This window comes from Hyla sarda, chromosome 4, assembly GCF_029499605.1.
Source record: "Hyla sarda isolate aHylSar1 chromosome 4, aHylSar1.hap1, whole genome shotgun sequence".
Classification (NCBI taxonomy): domain Eukaryota; kingdom Metazoa; phylum Chordata; class Amphibia; order Anura; family Hylidae; genus Hyla; species Hyla sarda.
In genome coordinates this window covers 13,255,578-13,266,311 of record NC_079192.1, presented here as the reverse complement: position 1 = coordinate 13,266,311, position 10,734 = coordinate 13,255,578, and positions in this window count along the sequence as shown.

The following is a 10,734-nucleotide window of genomic DNA, read 5'->3' as shown; positions in this document are numbered from 1 at the left end:
CTGTTTCTGACTGTTTGAGTGGACACATGCACATTTGTGGCCTGCTGGAGGTGATTTTGCAGGGCTCTGGCAGTGTTCCTCCTGCTCCTCCTCCTTGCTCTAAGGCGGAGGTAGCGGTCCTGCTGCTGGGTTGTTGCCCTCCTACGGCCTCCTCCACGTCTCCTGATGTACTGGCCTGTCTCCCTGTAGCGCCTCCATGCTCTGGACACTATGCCGACAGACACAGCAAACCTTCTTGCCACCGCTCGCATTGATGTGCCATCCTGGATGAGCTGCACTACCTGAGCCACTTGTGTGGGTTGTAGACTCCGTCTCATGCTACCACTAGAGTGAAAGCACCGCCAGCATTCAAAAGTGACCAAAACATCAGCCAGGAAGCATAGGAACTGAGTAGTGGTCTGTGGTCACCACCTGCAGAACCACTCCTTTATTGGGGGGTGTCTTGCTAATTGCCTATAATTTCCACCTGTTGTCTGTTCCATGTGAAATTGATTGTCAATCAGTGTTCTCCCTGAGTGGACAGTGGGATCTCACACAAGTGTCATTGACTTGGAGTTACATTGTGTTGTTTAAGTGTTCACTTTATATTTTTTGAGCAGTATAGTATAGGTCAGTGTTTTTCAACCAGGGTGCCTCCAGCTGTTGCAAAACTATAACTCCCAGCATGCCCGGACAGCCAACGGCTGTCCGGGCATGCTGGGAGTTGTAGTTCTGCAAAAGCTGGAGGCGCTCTGGTTGGGAGACACTGGTATATGATGCAACATTCTGGAAGTTGGAGGATTGGTTGGATATATACCGGCCATTGCATTGCCGGTATATGTAATACCGGTTGTGCCAGTAAAATAGCATCCAGGTAGCAACCCTAGCTGCGCCTAGTATTGCAGCTCAGCTACAGTGAAGGAAATCAGTCTGTGCTGCAGTACCAGACACAACCTGCAGATAGGGGTGGTGCTGTTTCTGGAAGAAAGCAGCTTTAATGGGGCGCTCCACTGGAAATTATTATTTTTTTTTTTAAAATCAACTGGTGCCAGAAAGTTGAACAGATTTGTAAATGACTTCTATTTAAAAATCTTAATCCTTCCAGTACTTATCAGCTGCCGTATGTTCCACATGAAGTTGTGTAATTCTTTTCTGTCTGACCGCAGTGCGCAGTAGGAGCAAATCCCCATAGCAAACCTCTCCTGCTCTGGACAGTTCCTGACACGGACAGAGGTGTCAGCAGAGAGCACTGTGGTCAGGCTGGAAAGAAATTAGAAAATAACTTCCTCTGTATTATGCAGCAGCTGATAAGTACTGGAAGGGTTAAGATTTTTTTTAATAGAAGTAATTTACAAATCTGTTTAACTTTCTGGAGCCAGTTGATATCCGGAATGTTCTGGTAAAATAGGGGGATGGCAACATAAGTGAACTATGGCCAAGAAAGAAATGAATGCTTAATATGCTAATGTATACAGACGCAATACTCAAATAACCAATCAAAGTATAACATGATGATTTTGACGTGATAAATAACCTTCCCTTTTTGTCAAATGTAAAAACCAATGTACTTCTGTAAAATAAACAGAACTCCTTGGGACAGCTCCTTAGCCAGTATGCTGAGAAGGAGATAATATACCAACTTCTTGTCTGGTGTTTATTTCTTGTGTTGACACTCAGCAGTATACAGCGGCTGTCACGCACATTTTAAAGGGGTATTCCAGGCAAAAGCTTTTTTTTATATATATATATATATATATATCAACTGGCTCCGGAAAGTTAAACAGATTTGTAAATTACTTCTATTAAAAAATCTTAATCCTTCCAATAGTTATTAGCTTCTGAAGTTGAGTTGCTGTTTTCTGTCTAACTGCTCTCTGATGACTCACGTCCCGGGAGCTGTCCAGCTCCTATGGGGATATTTTCCCATCATGCACAGCTCCCGGGACGTGACATCATCATTGAGCAGTTAGACAGAAAACTTCAGAAGCTAATAACTATTGGAAGGATTAAGATTTTTTAATAGAAGTAATTTACAAATCTGTTTAACTTTCCGGAGCCAGTTGATATATAAAAAAAAGTTTTTGCCTGGAATACCCCTTTAAGGCCTAAACAGCAGCTAACTTTGACAATACCAAGTATCTTCTGATTATTTTGGTCAAACCTGCTTGTTCTATCTTCAGTGCCCTGGCGTAAGCATTATGTAACATTATTTTGGGATAACCCCAAGTTAGGGTGCGTTCACACGGCCGTCTGTCCGTGTTTTTTTCATCCCCGTTTCGGTTCCATTCTTGCAAGCTTTAAACGTATTAAAAACTTTTTTTTAAATCCCATTCATGTCAATGTGATTTTTTTTTTTACAATCCGTTTACATCCGTTTGTACCTGCCTGCGCTCATTTCCATTTTTTTGACGGCAGAAAAAAACGGCACATGCATTATTTTTTCTTCTGTCAAAAAAAAAAATGGAAGAAAAAAGGGATACGGTAAATTTAACATTGAAGTCTATGGAAAACAGATGAGCCTTTAAGGTCATCCGTTTGCATCCGTTTTTTTGATCCGTTTTTTTCGATCCGTTTTTACTTCTGAGCATGCTCAGAACAAAAAAAAAAATTTGAAGGGGGTTTATTAACTGAATAATTACGGATCCAAACTGATCCAAACGGATAACATCCGTTTGCATCCGTTAATGTCCGTTTTTTTTTTTTTTTAAGTCCGTTTTTTTTTTTTTTTTGAGGGGGGAAAAGTGTAGAGTGAACACAGCCTAAAGTATATTAGAGCCAGAAGAAATAGTTCAGATACCAGTAAATTCCAGGAGGAATGTGATCTCTTGTACCGTTGTTTTATTTCACGGGGGTTACCCCAAAAAAGGTTTTACACAAGGCTTACACCAGGGCGAAGTTTTTTGAAATTTTTTGCAAGAGAAACCTAAAAGTACTGAAGATAGAACAAGCAGGTGCATCGGGACGTTTGACCAAAATAATCAGAAGACACTTGGTATTGTCAAAGTTGGCTGCTGTTTAGGCCTTAAAATGTGCGTGACAGCCGCTGTATACTGCTGAGTGTCGACACAAGAAATAAACACCAGACAAGAAGTTGGTATATTATCTCCTTCTCACCATACTGGCTAAGGAGCTATCCCAAGGAGTTCTGTTTATTATACGGAAGTACATTGGTTTTTACATTTGACTAAAAGGGTTGGTTATTTATCACATCAAAATCATCATGTTATATTTTGATTGGTTATTTGAGTATTGCGTCTGTATATATTAGCATATTAATCATTCATTTCTTTCTTGGCCATAGTTCACTTATGTTGCCATCCCCCTATTCTACCAGAAAATTCCGGATATATCTGTCCTTCTGCACAGTCTATATTTCTTCAAATATTTTATCTCCCAATTTCCAACCTCTTCTTATGTTGCATCTTTTGGCCTCATCCCAAGGTCATCTTAGTTACAAGTAAATAGCAAATATGTTTTTCTGCAGCATGTTAGCATATATATATATTTTTAATATATATATATATATATATATATATATATATATATATATATATATTGATCAGTAATCAAAATCATAATGGTCATCCTTATCAGTATCCTGAGAAGATTTTGGCCTATACATTATTGACATCTGACACTGATTTAAGGAAGAAATTACTGTAATTCCATCTATTACCTACCGTAGAGGACGTAATATTCAGGAAAAACTTGTGAAGAATAGAAAAAAAGTGGAGTCAGCTCACCCTTCCCAGTTGGATGCATACAGTTGGAGCCGGCACCGGGAGCTTGTGATGTCATAGCCCCGCCCCCTCATGATGTCACGCCCTGCCCCCTCAATGCAAGTTTATGGGAGGAGGCGTGACAGTCATGAGGGGACAGGGCTATGATGTCACGAGCTCCCGGCACCGGCTCCAGCGTTCGGAACAGTTTATTTCAAATGCTGAGCAGTGGAGTACCCCTTTAATACTTACCTGTAAGTTCTAGCCTATTTTATGCAACCACCTATTAATATAAGTCCCATTCAGGGGCTGTTCATATAGTTATATTATTGCAAGAACTTCTATCAGTTAGCGCAGGATATATTGCGCATCTATGACACTGCGCATGACAGTGCGAGGACCAATAGGACACTGCCACGTCAGTGGGGTAACGGACCAATGATTACCAATGCAAACAATGAGTGCGCGTGCGCAGAATGAAGGGGTGAACGGAAGTGTATCCTAGGAGTGCGCAAATCAGAGGAGATCGCGTTCGCAGTGGCGACTATCTCCCGGCGCAGGTGTTGTTGCGCATCTACGTAGGTATGGTGGATAACCAATCTGAATCAATTCTGTGGGCAGGTATGTATCTTATTGGTCTGACATGTGTCCGACATACTGACATCATGATCAGGCATTGTGGGAATTATACGTGGTGTTGGAAGCTGATTACTGATTGGGCAATGTATCTGTCCATCTATCATTTTACCAATAGGAGTATAAACAATATGACTGAGGTCATTTCCTGTGGATGACATCATACATAGGAGGTTATATAAACCCTAGCACGGCTCAAACACACACCATTTGCCCCATAGTCTTTGATAAAGCCACTTGTTTGTGGCGAAACGTCGGGGCAGCAGGGTCCAAGTGATATCCTATCTAGTTATTGCAGACTGCAGCTGCAGCAATACCAAAAGCTATATGGTCAAGAGGCATGCACATTCACTGAAATAATATTAAGATATCGGATTTGTGACCTACCTGCTGTGGTTTTTAACTTCTTTTTAGCAAAATAAAAGTTATATTTTGTGTTTGTAAGCATTAATGGATGGTAAATTTAGGGTATCAAAACCTGTGCAAAGGAAAAGTTGTCCAGTTGCCCATAGTAACCAATCAAATTGCTTCTTTCATTTTGCATAGGTCTTGTTAAAAATGAAAGAAGCGAGCTGATTGGTTGCTATGGGCAACTGGGCAACTTTGCCTCTGGACAGGTTTAGATAAATCTCCCCCTTAGTGATCAATTGTAAATAGAAATTGTAATTTTACCCTCCATCCATAGGTCCTTCTTGTTGTAAAAAAAATTCATCCTAAGTCTGACTGCAGAGATCAGTGTGGATTGAAGTACAGTCAGTATGTGAAGAAGTCGGAGAAGGCCTAAGGAGAAGAAATCCAAAATCTTCAGCCCCACCAATCTCAGGACCCCCCCTCGCTGAGGTCAAAGTCAAAGCCTAGCGGTGAGCATAACATTTCGGGGGAAAACATTCTCTTCAGTCAGTCAGACTAAAGTCTTCAAGTCAGCTTGGGCTGCCATTTAATCTCAAGCTTCAGCAACTACAAATCCCAGCAAGGCGACAGGCTATCCTAGATCACTCTGCACTTCCCTCTGCACCAAAGTCTGTATTGTCACATATTTACTAATTTCTGCAACCATTAAAATAGCTATCCGTAACCTTGCCTCGGTGTATTCATTGTGCCCGCGCTGGGCCCAGGAGAAGCTATCTCAACCTCGGACCGTGTAGGTTAACGGTGCCCTGGCGTCACAAAAAATTAATTTCACCTTCCTTTCACCCATTGTGTCGCCATACTACTAGATCTATTTCCTTAATATCCTTTATCATGGAGAAGGGTCTCCACCGATCTGAGCCATAGGTCATCCCAGTAATATAAGTGGTTGGAGACTGACCAAATCCCCACCCACAGCTGGGTGACAACCATCACGACCATCATGATTGGCATTGTCACCAATGGAGAAAAGTTCATAGGGAGGTTAGTCACACCTCAGTGAGAGTGAACCCTTCTACACCACCAATACTACTGATGGCGGGGCTTGCTTAGTCTTGAGATAAGGGTTGGTCACAGTTTGGATACAACTGACCTAAAATAACCAATTCAGAACACTAAGGCTGGGTCAACACTAGTTACAGAAGAACGCATTTTTATGTCCATATTATGGCTACACATCCCAGCCTGACCAAAGGTCTGATGAGCCACTAGGTCCGCGGTGGGGCTGAGACTTGCGGCCATTATGAGGATGCAAAAAGGGGTTTGTATTTGTGTTTGTGTGAATCCCCCCTAAATGTAAATTCAGCTTTTGTTGCAGGATAGGACCCTCAACAGCCCCCAAAGTTTTGCTTTACAGTCACCCCCCCATTAGGTGTTTTCTGAAGATGTCAGGAGTATCTGCAGTATAGACTCTAGGAAAGCCTGATACCATAGATGTAGACTGGGGGTCTGAGGAGCGATGGCTGGAACACTTTTGGGTTGTTGTCAAGAGGACCAACCCTCTAATTTTTTCCTACTTTTTTAAAGGGGTGCTCTAGCCCGAAGATATCTTATCCCCTATCCAAAGGATAGGGGATAAGATGTCTGACAGCAGGGTCCCGCCGCTGGGGACCCCCGCAATCTTGCATTCAGCACCCACCCCCGCCATGCAAGTCTATGGGAGGGGGCGTGACGGCCGTCACGCCCCCTCCCATAGACTTGCATAGCGGGGGCAAAGGATGACTTCACACGGGGGCGGAGTCGTGATGTCCCGATACTCTGGTCCCGTGGTCGGCACCCGTCAGTTTGTGAGCTGGCAGCGCGGCGTGCAGCTCAAAGAGGTGGGTGCCGAATGCAAGATCGCGGGGGTCCTCAGCGGCAGGACCCCCGCGGTCAGACACCTTATCCCCTATCCTTTGTATGGGTTTAAGATGTCTTAGGGCCGGAGTACCCCTTTAAGGGTGATTCCCAGAGGTGGACATGCCCTAACAGGGAGTAGGAGGAGGAACTATATCCATTAGGTGACCTTCATCATGTCAGATCTTTACCCTCACCCAGGGGCTGCCCCTCTCCATTGTCAACTACAACAGCGATGACCACCAGCACCATGGTATATCAGACCACTCCCACTGAATTGTCATGTGATCTCAGTAGTAGTTATATGACAGATGACGTCAGATGAAGCCAGAACCACCTACTAAGGTAATGCTGGAGGGTGAGATAAAAGTGTGTGGTGACCCAGTAAAGAATCACGTGTTCTTCTGTACTCCTGCCTATCCTGTGTGGAAGATGCTGCTTTAAAGGAGTACTCCGGCGCGCACTTTTTTCCTTTTATCCCGTCCGGGCTGCAAAATAAAAGTAAACACACTTTCTCTTACCTGCCAACGAGCCCCCGGAGCTCCGGTACACTCCGGTACAGTTGTTCGGTCCCCGGGCTGTATTCTTCTTACTTCCTGTTAGCCCGGCACGTCACACGGAGCTTCAGCCTATCACTGGCTGAGGCGGGACATCGCTGCGGCCGGTGATAGGCTGAAGCTCCGTGTGACGTGCCGGGCTAACAGGAAGTAAGAAGAATACAGCCCGGGGACCGAACACCTCTACCGGAGTGTACTGGAGCTCCGGGGGCTCGTTGGCAGGTAAGAGAAAGTGTGTTTTCTTTTATTTTGCAGCCCGGACGGGATAAAAGGAAAAAAGTGCGCGCCGGAGTACTCCTTTAATGTCCGTGTTGGGCCCACTCTCCTCTCTATAATGCACTATATAATGCAATGTTATATAAGGGTTAATGTATTAGTATTTTCTATGCACTTGTTACTGTAAAAATCCTGTCGTTAAGAACCTTGTTGTTAGGGGAGTATGCAAAGGTGAACCAGGTGACTTATCCGGCCAATGGGATCTCTCTAAATTGCTCCCATATATAGTGAGGGTTCAGCTCTCTCTCTCTCTCTTGCTGTGGTACAGCTTGGTGCAGTATGAAGTCTGTCTGTGAGGTGATTTTGAAAGAGGCCTGAGGCCTAGTCCAGCAACCACACATCAACTACCAGTTAATCGCAGTACCCAGGTGAAAGTCAAAGCCTTGCCGTAAGCACTACAGTCCGGGGATTAGTTCAAGTCAAGTCCAAGTCACTAAAGTCTAGCGTGGGCTGCATACAAGTCAAGTCAGTCATATACAGCACAATCTACTATAAGTCCCAGCAAGCCGATAAGCTTCCCTAAGTTCATCCTGCATCTCCTTCATTCTAATCTGAGCTGTAACGGATTGTACCATCTTTCCAACCCCAGTAAAACCAGTTATCCGTAACCTTGCATCGGAGTGATTATTTGCCTCGTGCCTGGCACAGGAGAAGCTGGTCTACCTCAGGTGGTGTTTGGTCAACCACGCCCTGGCATCACGAAAAGGTTAATTACACAAATTACCTGCACCCGACACCACAAGTATGGATTTTATTAACTTACAGGCAGTGTAAAATGAAAAAAAATGCAAGTACCTAGTGATCAAAGCGTCACACTGACAACTTAAGGGGGCGCTACAGTCCTTCCTGGAGACGTCCTTCAAGAAATTGTTTGTAACAATAATAGGCTCGCAGCTTTCATTCCTCAAAGCCAACTTATAAACCACAGCCATCTGCCCATCCTCACAGGGGGCACCTTTTGGGTGAGGTGAAGAGTAATTGGAAGCGCACTATCGATGACGTTCTTCTGGATTAAGGGATGTTCTGTGGCTCAGTTTTGGCACGTTCTTTGTCTATTTTCACAGTATAAGGAACGTGTACATAGTAAGTCTCTAAAAATGTCTCTAGAAATGTCTGAGAAGGTTCGGCCTACGACGAACGAAGGGCCCAGGCCATGCTGTGATTCCTGGGATGTTTTCAATCTTGGGTAGTACGAAGGAAGTTCAGTGTGATTTGTTGGTTTTTTGTGGTGGCAGAACATTTAGGATTTCCCTCTCTTGGGGTTCGATCGACACAAGACCCAATGTCGCCACCACATTGAAGTCACAGTGTAGCCCAGGCCGAAAGGTTCCAGGCTTCAGTTAGGGTTGCCACCTTTCTTGCAAAAAAATACCGGCCATGCTAATTTGCATAATTAATTATATATGCGTGACATCACTGGATACACATATGCTGGAGAAATTTTGTCCCATTCTGACTCCTATAAAAAAAAAATTTCCTCCTTATACGGCCTGTATGAGGAATCATTTTTTGCGCCCTGATCTGTAGTTTTTAACAGGACTATTTTATTTGTTTGTGATGGGAGTTTTTTTATCGCTTTCCTTTTTTTTTTTTTTTTCTACCAAATTTGGGAGTTGCAGTTAGTTACTAACTACAACTCCCAGCATGCTCTGATACAGCCTGTGGCTCAGCAGCTGTCCTAAACAAAAACTACAACTCCCAGTTGGAATATATAGTAGTATATAGTATAGGTCAGTGTTTCCCAACCAGCGGTGCCTCCAGCTGTTGCAAAACTACAACTCCCAGCATGTTGTACTATATAGTAGTATAAAGTATAGGTCAGTGTTTTCCTACCAGGGGTGACTTCAGCTGTTGCAAAACTACAACTCCCAGCATGTTGGACTATATAGCAGTATATAGTATAGGTCAGTGTTTTCCAACCAGGGGTGCCTCCAGCTGTTGCAAATCTACAACTCCCAGCATGTTTGACTATATAGTAGTATATAGTATAGGTCAGTGTTTTCCAACCAAGGGTGCCTCCAGCTGTTGCAAAACTACAACTCCCAGCATGTTGGACTATATAGTAGTATATAGTATAGGTCAGTTTTCCAACCAGATGTGCCTCCAGCTGTTGCAAAACTACAACTCCCAGCATGTTGGACTATGTAGTAGTATATAGTAGAGGTCAGTGATTTCCAACCAGATGTGCCTCCAGCTGTTGCAAAACTACAACTCCCAGCATGCTGGGAGTTATAGTTTTGCAACAGCTGGAGGCTATGTAGTTGGGAAATACTGAACTATACTATATACTACTATATAGTCCAACATGCTGGGAGTTGTAGTTTTGCAACAGCTGGAGGCCCCCCTGGTTGGAAAACACTGACCTATACTATATACTGCTATATAGTCCAACATGCTGGGAGTTGTAGTTTTGCAACAGCTGGAGTCACCCTGGTTGGGAAACCTTGACATATACTATATACTACTATATAGTCCAACATGCTGGGAGTTGTAGTTTTGCAACAGCTGGAGGCCCCCCTGGTTGGAAAACACTGACCTATACTATATACTGCTATATAGTCCAACATGCTGTGAGTTGTAGTTTTGCAACAGCTGGAGGCACCCTGGTTGGGAAACCTTGACATATACTATATACTACTATATAGTCCAACATGCTGGGAGTTGTAGTTTTGCAACAGCTGGAGGCACCCCTGGTTGGGAAACCTTGACATGTACTATATACTACTATATAGTCCAACATGCTGGGAGTTGTAGTTTTGCAACAGCTGGAGGCACCCCTGGTTGGGAAACCTTGACATGTACTATATACTACTATATAGTCCAACATGCTGGGAGTTGTAGTTTTGCAACAGCTGGAGGCACCCCTGGTTGGGAAACCTTGACATGTACTATATACTACTATATAGTCCAACATTCTGGGAGTTGGAGGATTGATTGGATATATATTGGCCATTGCATTGCCGGAATTTTTTATATAAAAATACCTTCAGGGTGGCCAAAACACCGGCTGTTCCGGTAAAATACCGGCCAGGTGGCAACCCTAGCTCCAGTATGTGTAAGATTCCTAGTAGCGGTAGTATTAAAGGGGTATTCCATTTTTTTTCCCATATCAACTGGCTCCAGAATCTTAAACAGATTTTTAAAGTACTTCTATTAAAAAATCTTAACCCTTCCAGTACTTATCAGCTGCTGTATGCTCTACAGGAAGTTCTTTTCTTTTTGAATTTCCTTTCTGTCTGACCACAGTGCTCTCTGCTGACACCTCTGTCCATTTAAGGAACTGTCCGGAGCGGGATAGATTTACTATGGAGATTTTCTCCTAC